This window comes from Amblyomma maculatum, chromosome 6, assembly GCF_055883805.1.
Source record: "Amblyomma maculatum isolate TAMU_Amacu chromosome 6, ASM5588380v1, whole genome shotgun sequence".
Classification (NCBI taxonomy): Eukaryota; Metazoa; Arthropoda; class Arachnida; order Ixodida; family Ixodidae; genus Amblyomma; species Amblyomma maculatum.
The window spans coordinates 41142207-41157932 of NC_139349.1; positions in this window are offsets into that span (position 1 = coordinate 41142207).

Below are 15726 nucleotides of genomic sequence, written 5' to 3' on the forward strand. Positions count from 1 at the left end.
AGAGTAAAACGGGAAGAAAAGTCCGCGCTGTGCGTTTTAGCAGTAACAAATATCTTGAGGCACTGCCCTTTCGATTGACTGACTGAAATAGCCAGTTTTTGAGGCTAAAGCCTTTAATGGCCCATGCTGTCGTGGACAAAATGTGTCCCGCTTTTGTGGCGGCTCTGATTGGCCGAGGCGGGATGACGTCAAAGAGATCTCGACCATCACAGAGCACCACCACAGTATGCGCGAATTCGTGCCATATATGGCCATATCCCAATCAACGATAAATTACTAAAGTTTTTAAGTAATCCAAATAATTAATGACTAATTACAGGCTTAATGCCTAATTAATTAACTAATTACTGATCCAGTAATTAATTAATTACTAATAAGTACCAGTTGAGTAGCAAAATGAGGCACTCAGGCTTTCGCCTTTCAATACTTTAGTCGCTAAAGTCCCTCGTAATTTTAACTTATTTTTTTTTTCAGGGTATAGAGTAGAAAAAAAAAAATCAACTGCCGGTTCCTTTACCTTGAGGCTCTCTTACATAGACCTTCTGGAAGCTCTCCTCCAACGCTTCAGCCTTTAAAGAAGCCATTGGGATGCTTAACTGCCACTTTGCCAAGAAACATAGATGTATATTAAAGAAGTGTCAAATGAAACAAAATGATGCATGTGGTGTATGCTACAGTCCGCCATAATTTAGGTCCTCTGAAATCAGTATATGGTTGCAAAATAACCCTGGAGGGTATGTCTGGAATACTTTGCAATTCCAGGATGGCATAAAGGTGAAGTGAAGATGAAAAATAATCTCTGAAAAGACAGTAGTTACACCATGCAGACGCCTGAACCGACAACCTAAATGCTATTCAGTTTTCTTCGTTAATGAGGAATGAGAAGGCTCCAGATTCTTTCTTCGTAATCTTCGGGTCTTTACCTGCCTTCACAGAAAGAAAAACTGATATTTTATGTATGCTCGTCGAAAATTATGAGCGAAACGAGCTTCTAATAGTCCCGACGCTCCTCAGACTCAGCGTTTTTCTAACGACGGAGCATCGAAATATGAGTATCCGTAACTGAAAATATCGAAAGGAGATGTAAGAAAGCTTTGGCTAGTCGCAATAGCAAATAGCTTCAACCAAAAGTAAAAAGCAAACAGGCAAATAAATGAGGCACACCAGGGAAAAAGCTTAGGTTGATTTTTTCAGTGTTCAGTTATTCTGCGATTGCTATTAGTCATCCCTGTGGCTTTCGGTAGCGAATAAAAATAGATTGCTTGTGAATATTAGGCATGAATCCTAACACGTCGAGAAGTGCAATAAAACTCGAATTTATTATGGATGTGTAAAATCGTTCTTGACAGTAATTATCATGACAAACGTGTTCTTGTAAATATGCATATTGCAGTTTCATATTTGTTTGCATCAGTAATAGGCCGCTAAAGAAAAAAAGCCAATATCTTTAATGCGCAGAGCGTGGTTTCGCGAACATATTGGCTAAAACAACTTGCGTACTAACACCTCTGAGGACCTTAAACTACGACCACCTCATTAATAAAATTTAGAATGCACATGAAATCCGCCTATTCTGAGTTTGTAAGGAACCATTGCATTTACTATTCAGTGCGGTTTCAGCTCAGGTTTCTGCATTAGAACGATGGCTTTGCGGTCCAAAGTGAGCATGATATTCCGTGAATGATGCTAAAATTTCAATATATTAATTAGCTCGTTAACCAGTCGCTGTCACTACAACTTACGAAACAGTGTAGCGCAATAGTAATTAAACTACAAACAACGGTCGTAAATGTTTTTATTGCAGCTTTTGTATGTCTCATTTGATCTCATACGAACTTATGTCTTCGCAACCCACATACGGGTGCTGATACCGAAAAGAAAACTAAGTAGGAAAAGCAGATTTTATTTTGTGAAATTATTATTTCAGCGCTCACGAATTAGATCTCAAGTTATAATGCATAATGCTGACGTATTATTCCAAAGAAAAAAGGCACTACATAAATTTATTGCCTTCATTGCTTTAGGCCGTAACGTGATTTATCACTCTTCACAATTTCTATGAGCCGCTTAATCGTGCCCTAACCTGGACGCTAGCTGGTCATGCATGCCCAGACGCAAGCGGAGGTTTGGATGCGAGCCTAATTTGGACACCTCACTGTTAGCTGCTGTTTTGAGTAGTGATTACCCCCTCCCCCTGCAAATAAAAAAAGTGTCCACAATATTTTCTTTTGGGTAAAACAGTCCGTTGTATAGAGTAACGGATATAGGCTGAAACGGTATACGTGAACGGCATAGTAAGACATAGACGTCAGTAGAAATTTGTAACTGAACCCATTACTGCAACGAGATCAATGGCGCTGCGAGAAAAATTACTGGGCGGCATAGTTTCAGGTCATTCATGTGTTCGTAGGCATATCTTGACTTTTTATGGTTATCCTGGATTTGAAATGGGTCTTACCTCGGTTTACATATCACGTGATGTATGCGACGCAAGTTGGCAGGTGCGACAGAAAACTCTCCGGACGTGCCTGCATAGCTTAATAGTATACCGCGTCTAAATCGAGGTTCGAAGGGTCTCAGTTGGTTCGATACCATTTCCAAAATAATGTATAAGCTGCCAGTTTCTGTCAGTTCAACACGGGGTCCTGTGACGTCACACAAACTGATGACCAATCAGTCCCCAGCCGTGTTACCTGCCCATTACCACCTGCCATAGGAGTGCTCGTTCTGCCACTCAGAGGAGTGCTCGTTCTGAGAATCAGAGTGGCGGAACGGGAGCAATAGCGCTACCTCACAGGTGGGACACTGAAGTTTCGCCAATGAGGGTGTAACGCGAGGGCGTTGACTCCCGTCTGCAGATACTTTTAAGATTCTCGTTCACATGCGTGCGCTCACTCGTTTAATTCCACAATTTGGGTACATTATAGAGCGAAGCCTATATTCACCTGTTAGGTGATTGAGCCGCTTCGCCGTTCATGTCGTTGTCAGTGTAACAGAGCTAGAGCGTCACGATCCAATGAGAATTTCTCAGATGAAGAGAAAGAAGAGCTACGAGCTCTACGCCACTTGTTTTTTAAGGTGAAAGCTTTTCCAGGCTCATAAATAGAAAATATAAATGAACAGACAAAAACGGAATAATTTTAGGAGACTTACTGTTGAGCTCACACCCTGAGACGCAGCTAGGTGTAATCCGACTGGCCGAACACGCCGCCCGGGTCCAAGGGCTCCAGGCCGTCGTGTAGGCGGGTAGGTTGACGCCTACCCTGTATCTGTTGGAAATTAAAGTTTTCACCACCCCCACCAGGCTCATGGAACGAAATCCCGTGAGCGAGAATTTTGCGTCGGATCTGTGCGTCGAATCTGTGCGTCGGATCTGTGCGTCGGATCTGTGCGTCGGATCTGTGCGTCAGATCTGTGCGTCGGATCTGTGCGTAGGATCTGTGTGTCGGATTCGTGCGCCGAATCTATGCATGGGATCTCTGCATCGGATCTGTACGCTCATGTGTCACTTGCTAATGACGGATGTATGAGGGGGGAAATTAGGAATGGAAATGATTGATGGTGATTGGTAATGAATGAAAGTTATACGATAGATATCGATAGAGTTATTGAATAATAATAATGACTAATTAAATGACCATAAAATTACCATAAAAAAACTAAATACAACTACGGAACAACAAATATGTCAAACGACGACTTGTAATGACTGCAACGGACTGGAAATGAGTAAACATGCTTAGCTATGAGTGGTAACGATGTGAGGCAAATGATAGTAGAGGAAGGGAGGCTTTCGCCGTTCTCCGCTTAGGAGATATCTAAGAGAAGCTCTAATATTTTCTTTTTTTGCCAGGATTTGACATGCATTAAAATACATTGCAAAAAAAAAAATAAAATAAAACTTTCCAACTCGTACGAGTATGGCTCTGTCTCCCTAACGCATATTTCGCGTTAGGGAGTATTGTAATCGTCCTTAAAGTGTTTATTTCACACGTGCTTATTCGCATACAGTCGTAAGCTATATATGAAAGGCTCCCTCACATTGTTTGAGGAAATCCGATCGTTTAAAGTAGGGTTTTTGAGATAAAGAGCACCTTTCTCGCGCGTAGTAATACCAGTGCTGGCGGGATTCAAGAAGCCGGCAAATTATAATAAACAGAAAAGTGATTAATTAAATTCTAATATTCAATTCTTCTGTTATCACCCACAGGATGCAGTTAGAGGTTCGCCAAATTTTGAGAATGCAATTCTGTTTGTCACTTTGGGTCAGGAAATTCTGCGTCAGCGCGGCGCGTCGAAAGGAAACCATGCGGCGGCTGTGAGCGCACAGCCACACTAATAAGGGCGCGTCGCTCAAGGGGGCAGTCAGGCGGGTTGCTATGTACAGCCTTTGTCAAAAGTGTAGAGTCCAGGGGGTCTGCTTCTGAGCCTTGTAGTGGCGCTTATTTAGCATTAGTAGAGGTCCTTCCCATTGTAGAGGATAAGGCAAAATTTCTTCTTACCACCAAGAGATTCGGGAACGCAAGACATGCATTACAAGCCGCAGGAAGTGGCTCAGAAGCAGACCCCCCCCCCCCCCCCCCCCGGCCTCTACACTTTTGACAAAGACTGTACATCTACCCCTAGTTGAAGCCAGGAAACGCCCAGCTGTCTGCATCCGCCTTGCTATCCGAGTGCAGCTGAGCCACTGGTAGCCTCGTTTCGCGAATGCGCTTCTTGACTCAAATGCACGGTTTGCAGCGTGCACGGATTTCTGAGGCTGAACTGTTTATCTTGCGATTTTCACTTATCTGTCTATGAGCGTCACCATGCCCATTCCAACATATCGAGAGAGAGAGAGAGATAGAGAGAGAGAGAGAGAGAGAGAGAGAGACAGACAGACAGAGAGAGAGAGAGAGATAGAAAGAGAGAGAGGGTAATTTAATGTGACGAAAGGTGATGTCAGCCGGCGGTAAAGAGACCCTGGCCTGCTACTACACACTGGGGAAGTGGGAAAAAGGAAGTTAAAGGAGAGTTAGGGTGTGAATGAAGGGTGATGACGTCATAGTACAGTGAGGTTTCACTTGTAGTTCGAGTTATTGAGGAGACCCTGCACACACCTAGCGACACTTGTGAAACGCAACTTGATTCACAGCTCTTTTCTAAAATGTGACGGAAACTGTTCCAGTCAGTGCAGCGTGTCTTGGTATGTGGAAGACGGTTATACCGGCGAAGCTGCACATATGTTGGTATATGGTCACTGCCGTACGTTTCTAAAGCGAGAGTATGAACAAGTGTCAGCGACCTTTCTGGGTAGAAAAGCGCCGACAATTGTCTTTTCTCCCTTGTTCAGATGTGAAATAAAATAAAGCCATTTCATTTGCCTGAAAATGACCTTATGTACAGGCAGTGTTGAGGAAAAAAATGACACTCAATAACTGCTTTTCTTTGCGCTGTTGTTTTAAACGCACTAAGCTGTTTACATTACAACACTACGTTTCTTCCTTCCTTTCATAGCCTGAGCCGTTTCGGGACGTTAAACAGCGCAGACGAAACCAATATTTCTGAATCTTAAAATTGATGGTTTGATAACTCCTGCTCGAAAACGTTTTGATGCGCCGATCCTTCTTCGATAGCTTTGACCCTTTAGCTTATTTTTCCATTATTATTCCTAATTATTCAATACTTTTGCATAAGCTTTCAAATCTGTTAAACAACCAGCCGCAATTCCTCAGCAGCTATGACGTTCATCATAACAGAATTGATATGGAGATGACTAATTGGCTTTACATTGCAATCGACGAGATAAGAACTTGTTTGCCGACATTGGTTTAAGACTTCTGTTCTAAGCCACACGTGTAACCTTTAGACGCCTGAAGTGCAGTGACATTAGTGCACTGAAACTTTACCGGCTGACGATCAAGTGGTCTAAACTATGATCCTGTGCGTTTAAAAAAATTCATTTGTCAGGCTGATTAGAAAACTTGTGTGTGTAAAAGAAAATATGTGTGCGTCAGCCACCAATTAAGCTGCATGTGTAAAACAGTAGGGTATTACATTACGTGGTCGGAAAGCCGTCCTTTCATGAAAATGAAGAGCAAAACAGGGTGTTTCGTCGCTCGGAAGGAGCGCAACAGTCATGTCTTGGGAAACACTTCATGACCTCTTTAATTCTTTGTTTCACGAGCTCAATACTGGAGGGTGCATTGTGTGAATATTATTCGTCACGTATCCACAGAGGAAAGAATTACAGGACTGAGTTTAAGTCTGCTTAAGAGCAGAAATGGAGAAAGCAGATTTACAGGACTATTTGCATCAATTGCATCGCCACTGGCATTTCTGCTATCATAATCATCACTGTCACTGCTATCATCGTTATCATTATTAACTACTTGCACTCGTTGTCATCACTACTATCATCATATCAGTAACTGCAACGTCCTTGCCCTCGCTGCTATAATCGTTACGCTACACACGAATTACGATCTGTTTTGTACGGGCCTGGCGTGGAGTAGTGGTTTGCGTGCCCTGGGATTCCAGGGGAAGACAGATTTCTTTATAGTGCCAGTGCGAATGACGTTTTCTGGTCACGTTCCCCACTCACACATTCTGTACACGCTATGCATGAAGCAGGGAATGTACTTCGTGCTGAATTGCCTCGGAATTCTTGAAAAAGTACGCTTCTTCAGTTCTCATCATTTTGTTTAAATATTCAGGCTCTCTTCGCATTCGATCAGGCATCATTTGCAGAAATCGAGCGAGTGCTGAAAACCTCCCAGTGCTTGCTGAACGGATACCGAGCACGAACATACTTTTCTTTTTAACAAATCTTCAAACAGAACTGTTCTCTAATGTATTGGCAATCTTTGCCACGCTGTCCTGTGGGTTGATGCTCACACAGGCCAAGACGAAAGTGCTAAACTTTGATCTCACTAACGCACCGCCCCTTTTACGTGAGGGTGCAGCGACCCTGTTCTCACGAAACAGTTTCGAGGGGTCACAAGACGAACAGGACGTGCATCTTCGTACAGCCCTACGCACGCGTCAACGATGTTGACCACTTCTGTGGTCGAAACTTGGTCTAACAGTCACGTCTATGTGAGCACTCAATTTACGCGAAGGCAGTCTGCTTTCGAGGTGACCACTCCTAATCTGCACTAATCTGTTCGTTCCTAATCGGTAATTTGGTAATCTGTTTCGCTTCTTTTATTCTGATTTCCGAATACATCGACGACAGCAGACGCTTGTATTGACTGGGACATAGCAAGCCATGTGATAAAGTAGCGCGACTTGTAGATCGTCACTACGAACACACAGCCCACATGTGATTTACGAACACCGCAAAAAAATGGCGAAAATTTGTGAAGCCGTGGCGCCACAAAATTGGGCCATTTCCGTATTTAGATCTGCAGTTTGTTGTTTAATACATCAATAATGATCCCAGAGATGAAGCGCATGTAACACTAACACATTGTAAACTTTATAGGTTTAAGCATGATCATTATATCAAGGAATTGATCAGCCATCTCATGTATTTACTACACGGGCCAGGCGTAAACATAGGTTTAACTGGATTAGACTAAAAATTACTTCTCTATGTCGCAAACGCGCTGAAAATGTTTCTGCGATGAAAAAAAAAACGATACAGATGTTGAACGAAGATATTACTCGGCATTTGCATTTCACTGCAATGAGTCTATCCTTGGCAGGAAGCAATCCAAGCAAACAAAGGAGGTCGACCTGTGCTTTAAAATTGCTTTGATTTGATGCCAAGGCCAGCTGCCCCGGCACTGAAAAAGAGATCGATTCGACCCCAGGGCATTCTGTCTCCAGCTTTTATTGGCCCTGAGTAATTGAACGGAAACCCCTTTGAAGTATCGTCTGGTGGGACTCAAACTGGCTGATACTACATGAAGTGCCGGTGAAACCCAATCAGGTGGCTGCGACAAGGGCAAGGCAAAGGAAAAAAATGTCTCGAGAGCATCTCCCCTTGTCTCTGCCTTCTTTACAACTACCTAAATTGTCTTTGAACTAAATCCTCCACCTCGACCTCTTCACCCTAGCACATATCCCACACTCGCTTAGCCTTTCCCAATCCCCCTGTCCTGCTGTTGCTGCTTCCTCGTTGCTCCCGCAAGCTTTGGAGCGGAGCGTGTCTCTACCCTTCGTACAACTTCTTTCCGCGATCGCACATCCCTGGTGTCGTGGTTCAAGGGGCCAAGCCTTGCGTACCCAGAGGTGAAGGGGGAAAGCAGGCACTGAGCTTAAGAGCAGATCGAGCAGCTGAAGGGCAAGGGTGGCGGCGGATTCTCATTACCCGCATGACAAAGAGAGTGGGACGACGGCCATATTTCTTGCCCGCTGCCTCTCCCCGAGAGAGGTGTGTGTGGAGGTTTGAGGTTGGAAACTGTGGGGAGGAGAGGACAAAGCCCTGAGCGAGGACTTATCGAGACCTTTCACGTGAAGGACACGGCGCTTCCTCCCCCTCCCCATCTTGTCTTTTCTCCCCACGTCTTGACGGCCCGCATTATACTTCACTTTTTAGCATTATTTTCTCTCGTTTCGCCGCGTTATGTCTGCGATCGATGACAGTATAATATTGAACCTCTGAAGAAGACACGGGGCGTATGGGAAAAGCCCGAGATTATCGCAAGGCCAATGTGAGCCTGCGTTACGAGATAGGTTCGCCGCCCTGACGTGTAATGCATTGAGCTCCTAATCGTAGCGTGGGCCTCATGCGACAGCGGACATGAAGGGCACTCTTCGCCCCTGCCGGCGGCGCCTGTTGGCGCTCTCTTACAAAGGGTTCGCCTTAACAGGTTCAGCAGAGATTTCAGGAGGTGAGCATGGCAGGCTGCCTCGTCAGCACACTCTTTAGCTGCTGGCGATTAATGAGGTATGGCTGGCACTTAACCGATGCTCTTCATTTAGTTAGGAACAGTGCACCTAATATGCATGCGGGAAATTTAAGTTATTCATGCTATTCTATTATTTCTTGTGCTATTCTCTCTGTTTTATGAGTCTCCAGATAAATAAAAACAAAAAAAAAAAAACAAAATCCCGGCCCCTTTTTTTTTCTGCTTGTGTCACCATGGTAACCACTTGGACAACTGAAACTCTGAAATGAGTAAGGAAAAAGTAGGGAAGTAATATGAAAAAGTAGAAAAGTAATCCATGCCATTGACTATCTCAGTGCAGTAATGCATGTGGGAGGACCAAACAATGAAGAGGGATCTAGATGAAATCGCTGTGCTGTAGCGACCCAAACAAGCACGGACTTGTCTCGATTCAGACTGTCTTATTACATTTCGAAATCTGGGCGACTAGCTTAGCATTCATACCGCTTCTACGGCCCTGCGCAGACTACGTGGAAGAAAAGAAAGGCTACACGAGTGGTCTGCCTTATTGCCTTTCTGGAATGCGATAAGACGCACTTGCCGAAGGTATTTCCATATTACCCGTATAGCGTGCGTTGTAAGCAAACAATGAAGCACTAACGCACTTCTATTGCCTCTGCAAGCTACTGGCTGCCATCTGTGTATGCGTTTGCATATATTTGATGTCCATCATCTTGCCATTAGCTACTACTAATGACAAGCACTTTTTTGATTTGTAAATTGACGGAAACATGATTATCCTGTGTTTGCTCTGAATCCCATTCTATGTTCCCTAATAGATATAGCAACTGCAAATATGCCACGCACTTACCTCTTGCAATGAAGAAAAGTAACACTGATGTGTAAGGAAATGGTACTATTTAGACAATAAAAAGAACTGGGGCTGCCTTCACCAAGCCTGAGAAAGGTCACTGTCTATTCAGTGTAAGCCGTAGCCACAGCCGAATGCTTTCGATCCTTGCATCTCGTCTATGTTTCGGAAGCGTCCCGCTCTATATCCGGTGCTTGCGACCGCTGCGCATGTGATCACTGAATTTCATTTCATTTTTTTTTTCATTTCCTGTAATGGAAAATGACATTTTCAGACCTGTGAATGGACCCATAGTCGAAGGTTTGTTACGGTTATAACAAATTAAACCAAATCAAATTAGTTTATTGCACATGAACTCAGTACATGCCCAGAGGATGAGGTAAAAGGAAGAAGCTGACAGCGTACATCCTGACGAGGCCTCATCCCGGGTTTGGCATCAATGGCAGAAGGATGGACAAATTCGCTTTCACATGAAAAAAAGTCTATCAGTTCACGTTATCAATTTGTGTTTTGACATAGTTAGAAATGAGGACACATGGCATTGTAAAAAAGAGAATATATCAGTATGCAATTCGCGACACAAAAAGAAATGATGACAGGAATAAGGCAAACATTACCATGTCAATAGTTTTTGATGCTTCGGTAAAAAGTGAAAAATAGGAACCTCGTGTTTTTTAAGTTGAAAAATAGTTGTACTAGTTAGAACATCATCAATCATTAAAGGGTAGGCATTGCATATTGTAGTGATCTCGTTATCTATGCATTGGGTGCCATAGTTAGTTCGAGCACCATTACAAATGAAAGAAGTAACACGTAGAATGTAGTCTATATTTCTGTCCCCGAGTTTTTCTGAAAGATGTGATGCCCTGCTTAATTTTCTGAACAATATGTACAGCAACGGAATACTCATCAACCATTGGGATGGAGTAATATAAAACACCTGAAATAGGCGACGCCTATAGAAGGATCCGGGGAACTATGAGCGAATCGTCACACTAAGTCGTCATGAAAGTTTTCGGGTTAGAAAAGCTACTGATTCTATAGATACCAATTATGAGCAGTATACACTAAACAAGGTATACACTAAACACTAAACGTAGTACATGAAGTTGACCAAACGAAAAACGCAACATTGCGGGTTTTACACATGCGCACATCGTAAACACAATGTCAGAGATCAAAAATATAGGTAGAGCCAATACAGAGGGCACTTTTCGGCATTGAAAAACACAATTGTTTTTAAAGCTTTTACAAAAATTGTTGTAATTTCTCAGATCAACAGTGCTTTTTTAAAACATGGTAGACAGAAATAGATGATTGTTTCTAATTACGCTGTGTGTGCAACGTACTGTTTTTGGCATGGCTCCACTTGCTTGAAGCCCCTAAATAGAAAATACAAACAATTACAAGGGTTCAACGCTGCTGAGTCAAATATTGCGCCAAAGCATTAGCTGCGGGTGACCGAGCGTTCTTCTTCTCTTTTTCTTCTTCCTCAGCCCACATATAAAGCCCCGCTTTAACCAAGACGCATGAACGTGCTTTAGTGGCCTGTAAGGGTAACGTGAATGCCAGGGTCCTAGCAGGTTGGTTCTGACATAACCGTCCCATGTGAAATATTTAGGACGGAAGCTCTGAGTCTCAATGAAACCGTCAAACGCCAGAGATTTCTGAAGCCTGATCCTGATTTACCTTTGTGAGACTTGCGTAGTAGAACGGGTTTCAGAGTTGATCCAAGTGTAGAGTCGGGTATTATGTTCTCCTACGAGCCAGTACAGCAACCACTATCACACATCATGATGGACGTGACATCCGACCTCTGACTCTTGACGTTGGCCCGAGCCACCCCCAATTTGGTGCGGGCACCAAAAACTTACTTCGGACAAACTGTGCCAAAATTTGTATCCAAGTATAATGGACGGCGCCCTGTTCAATAGGCACCACCAAAGTGCCATCTGAAAATTGACCTCGGCCAAACTGGACCAAGCATGATAATCAAATGTAACAGACCAAACCAGTTCGATGGCTGCACATAAATTTGGACTGGCGCTACCCTCAAAATTTGGCCCGGGTGACAGGAAGGTTGATCTCGACCAAAATGGACCAACACTTATAACCAAGTGTAATGAACCACACCAGTTGGATGGTCATACCCACTTTTGGAGCGGGATAACCCCCAACTAGGTTTGCCACAAAACTGACCTCGTCAAAGCTGACATCCTGGAATGTAATCAAATAGCATACGTATATAAAATGGGAAGCGAAATGCTCTGGACTCTCGACATTTGGATACAAAATAACGTGCGTATTTTTTGCAACATTTTTAAGGCGAAAGCCTTTATTTTCTCATGGTCAAAATCTCGCGTCCGCGAGATTTGTTCGCGAGATTCCGCGAGATGTGTTCCCCTTGTCTACCGTTCCTGCCACCTGCAATCTCACACTTGAACGCGCGCCAAGGAAAGCTACTCGACAGGAGCGACGGTGTACCGTCCAAGCTCACACTTGCCGGAGAAAATGTGAGATACTGCGTATGGCGTTCCTGTAAACTAACTATAATTATGTATAGCACTGCAACAAACGCGCGCCAAGAAAAGGAAATTTTCAATGTGGGGCCCGAGCCTCGGCCTTGCTAGCAAAAACGCTAAAAGGGGCGCGCTATATACCGTGTGCTACAGAAATGCTCAGGCTTCCACATTTCTTCAGTGCAGATTGTGCAGTGCTCTCTGAATTTTTACAAAGACAATCTATTGGAACGAACATAATAAAGACATGGCAAGCATATCTTCAATACATATTTTTACGGACGAGGAAGAAGCGGGCACTGGCGTGGGCAGGCGCGCTCGCGCTAGGCCCGCCAACATTAATTTAAACGTTATCAATCATCGCCATCGGTCATGTTCTCTTTTCTTTCTTTACCGGCTTGCTACCACGTAACATTTTGGTGGTGCGTGCATGGTACGTTCACCTCACCTCAGCCTTGCCTGGAGCTGCGGCACCCACTGCTTCCGTCGTCGGCAACAGGTTCCTCGGACGCATCTGCTGGCTGTTCCCTGACCTACCAGACTCGACCTGACCTCACCGTTCTCTCCTCCTCCCCACCGCCTAGTCCACCATTTGACCACAAGACATGAAGAAAGAAAAGCAGCCCGACCTTAAGACTCCACCGATCCGAGACTCCACCATTACGTGAGGACACATTACAAAACACAGGTAATGAAAGACCCGACCAAAAGATTCAAGATACAACACACGTGAGGATATCGCCTCTGCACGTGCCGTTTGATGCGTGCATGGGACTCAGTTGTCAAATATTGGTGACCTATGTAGCGAAAACTTCATGGGCCAGGCTTCATGCCACACACGATCGTCGTCATACCATAAATCTGATCAACTCTTCAACTTCTTCGTCCACCAATCGGGACGATCGCGCGGTGGCCCCGGGTGGTGGTGGTAAAACATCTATTGTGGGAACCAGGGTACATTAAAAGGAGTGAGTTGGTTCCTGATCCCGGCTGGTGTCTGTTAGGCCGTGCCTGGCAGCGACCGCTTCAGCCCAGTCAACCAGCATCTTTTGCGCTGCTGGGTCCGAGCTGGAGACCGCGATCTCCCAACCCTCTTGGTCCGTGAGGCCCAATTGGGGCGGTGGCTTGAAATCGCAATAAATCATTATGCGATTGAAGGTGGCTCTAGGTGCACAACATAGAGAGCATGTGGGGTCGTACCGGCCCGGGTGTGCTAAGGTCAACCAAGCTGGGGAGGGAAAGATTTTGGCTTGTAGCTGTCGCCAGAATTCTTGATGGGGTTATGAGAGAGAGGCATGAGGTAAGGGATATAAGAGTCGTTGTTCTCGGTAGTGAAGTGTTATGTCATGATAGGTGAGAGGCCTGTTCCGCGCGCTTCCCCAATCTGCGGGTTGCTCCGCTCGGTTGACGTGCGCTCGAGCAGTTGAGTGGGCTGCCTCGTTACTGGGGTTGCCTGCACGGCCTGGTACCCAGGCGATGTGAATGGATCGGAGAGCTGTGGAGCCAGAGGTTAAGATTTGATGAGCGTCATGGTGTATTTTCCCTCTTGCGAAATTTTGAATGGCCGGTTTATAATAGCTGAAGATGAGTATGGCAGTGGAAGAGGAGATGTCTCTTCGGCGTTTGTCGACGTTTTTGCTTTGACAGAGGCAGAAACTGTGAGATTGAAGTTATAAGAAATCACACTGATGACATATACCGTGGGGTGGTATTCTGCGGCGTCTACGTAGGCCGCTTCGGTGTCAGTCGCGTGGGCTTTGTGTAATGCCTTAACTTGAGCTTCTCGTCGTGCCTAGTGATGAGCAGGGTGCATAGTTTTAGGTAGGGGTTGTACGGTAAGGTTGTTCCGGATGTGTTGGGGGACTGTGTCTTTTTTTAGTGGGTGGACCAATTGGTTTGAGGTTTAGCGCGGCGAGAATGAACTTGCCTGTCTCTGTGAAGGAAAGTTTGTTGATCTAGGCAGTACGATGAGCTTTCACTATTGCTGTTTTGTATGCCTGAAGAATTAGTGCGTCCATTTTATCCGTTTCTGCCTTTGTAAGATAGAGATACGGGAGCGAATAGACCATTCGGCTGATAACGAATGCCTGTACAAGGCGCCGGAGATCATGCTCTCGCATGCTCTCGCATGCCTTTGTGCCTGTTCGCTATTCGTTTGATGAGTCTGATAGTAGTGTTACGAGGAAGAAGCGAGCACTAGCGTGGGAAGGCGCGTTCGCTCAGGCCCACCAACATTGATTTAAACGTCATCTATCGTCATCATCGATCATATTCTGTTTCCCTTCTTCATCGGATTGCCTTCTCGTAACAATATCATCTACCGACAGTACAGAATAAAAGGGTGCAATTTGGTCAGTCGATAAACAGCGCGCAGATCTGCGATAGACATTAACAGAAGTGCTAGGGATATTTGAACCCAGTGTCTCATTATAAAAAAAAAGTGTACATTGCACATAATATAGCACGTCACAAATGACAGGGCGTACGCCACAAGACAAACATAATAACTGTAGACATCAAGTTCGAAGAAGCCGCGGCGGTGCCTGGTTCCAGAGTTCACGAGAACCTTGAACTTTCTATGTACCAGCCGCCACATCGTCCTCGCGACAACACCTTCGAAAAACACGTGAGAGACTCTCGGGGGAACCACAGTTAGCACACTGATCTTTAGGTACGACACCCCATTTAGCAAGGCGCTGTCGCGTGGGGAGGATGCCCCAGCACCTGTGGCAATCGAAGTCTGTCACTTCTTTGGGCGGCCGACGTACTGCTGACAATCGCCATTTTGAGACAGCGGTTTCCCGCTGTTCGCCAACCGAAAGCCTGGAGCAGGCAACTAGCTCGTCGATGCGTGCAGCTGGGAGTTCGGTTAGATCGACAGCTAAAAGGTCGGCACCTTGCACAGATTTCATTTGGGCTACCATGCGGTAAAAGGGCAAAGACTGTCCGCCAGCGGGTCAAGGTGACGGCCGGGTGCAATCAACCAATAAAGGACGATGAAGCGACCAGGGTAAGACTCGTCATTCAACAGCCTCTAAACTAGCCTGAATGCAAGCATTTGAGCTCTACTCGGGATGCAGGGCAGACCGAGGCCTCCCCTGCTCGTCGGGAAGTGTAGGCGGTGACGGGCATGCTAGCGCTTTTCCGCCGTCTCAGGCAAAGGCTCCAACAAGGGATGCATGTTTACTTACCGTACGGCGCGGGATTGTCCCGACACGTGCCACGTAAAATGCGAACGCACGCGTTAACAACACTGACATTTGCGTTGAGCATGAGGCTGAATGGCGCCGCGACAGAAAGGGCACCGTTATGCCCGTGAAAAAAACAAAACAAAAAAACAACGCTCCCAGACGCGCAGACAAACCCCATTAGGTTCGGGCAGTAGGCCGAACAGGAGCACGGCGTCCACAAACGGCACGAACGCAGCCAAGGAACTCCTGAAGTGACCGAAGCGGAGCGATTTTCTTTAGTTCGTGTTGAGATATGCTCCCGATACAGCTGCACATTCAGCAAAAATGTT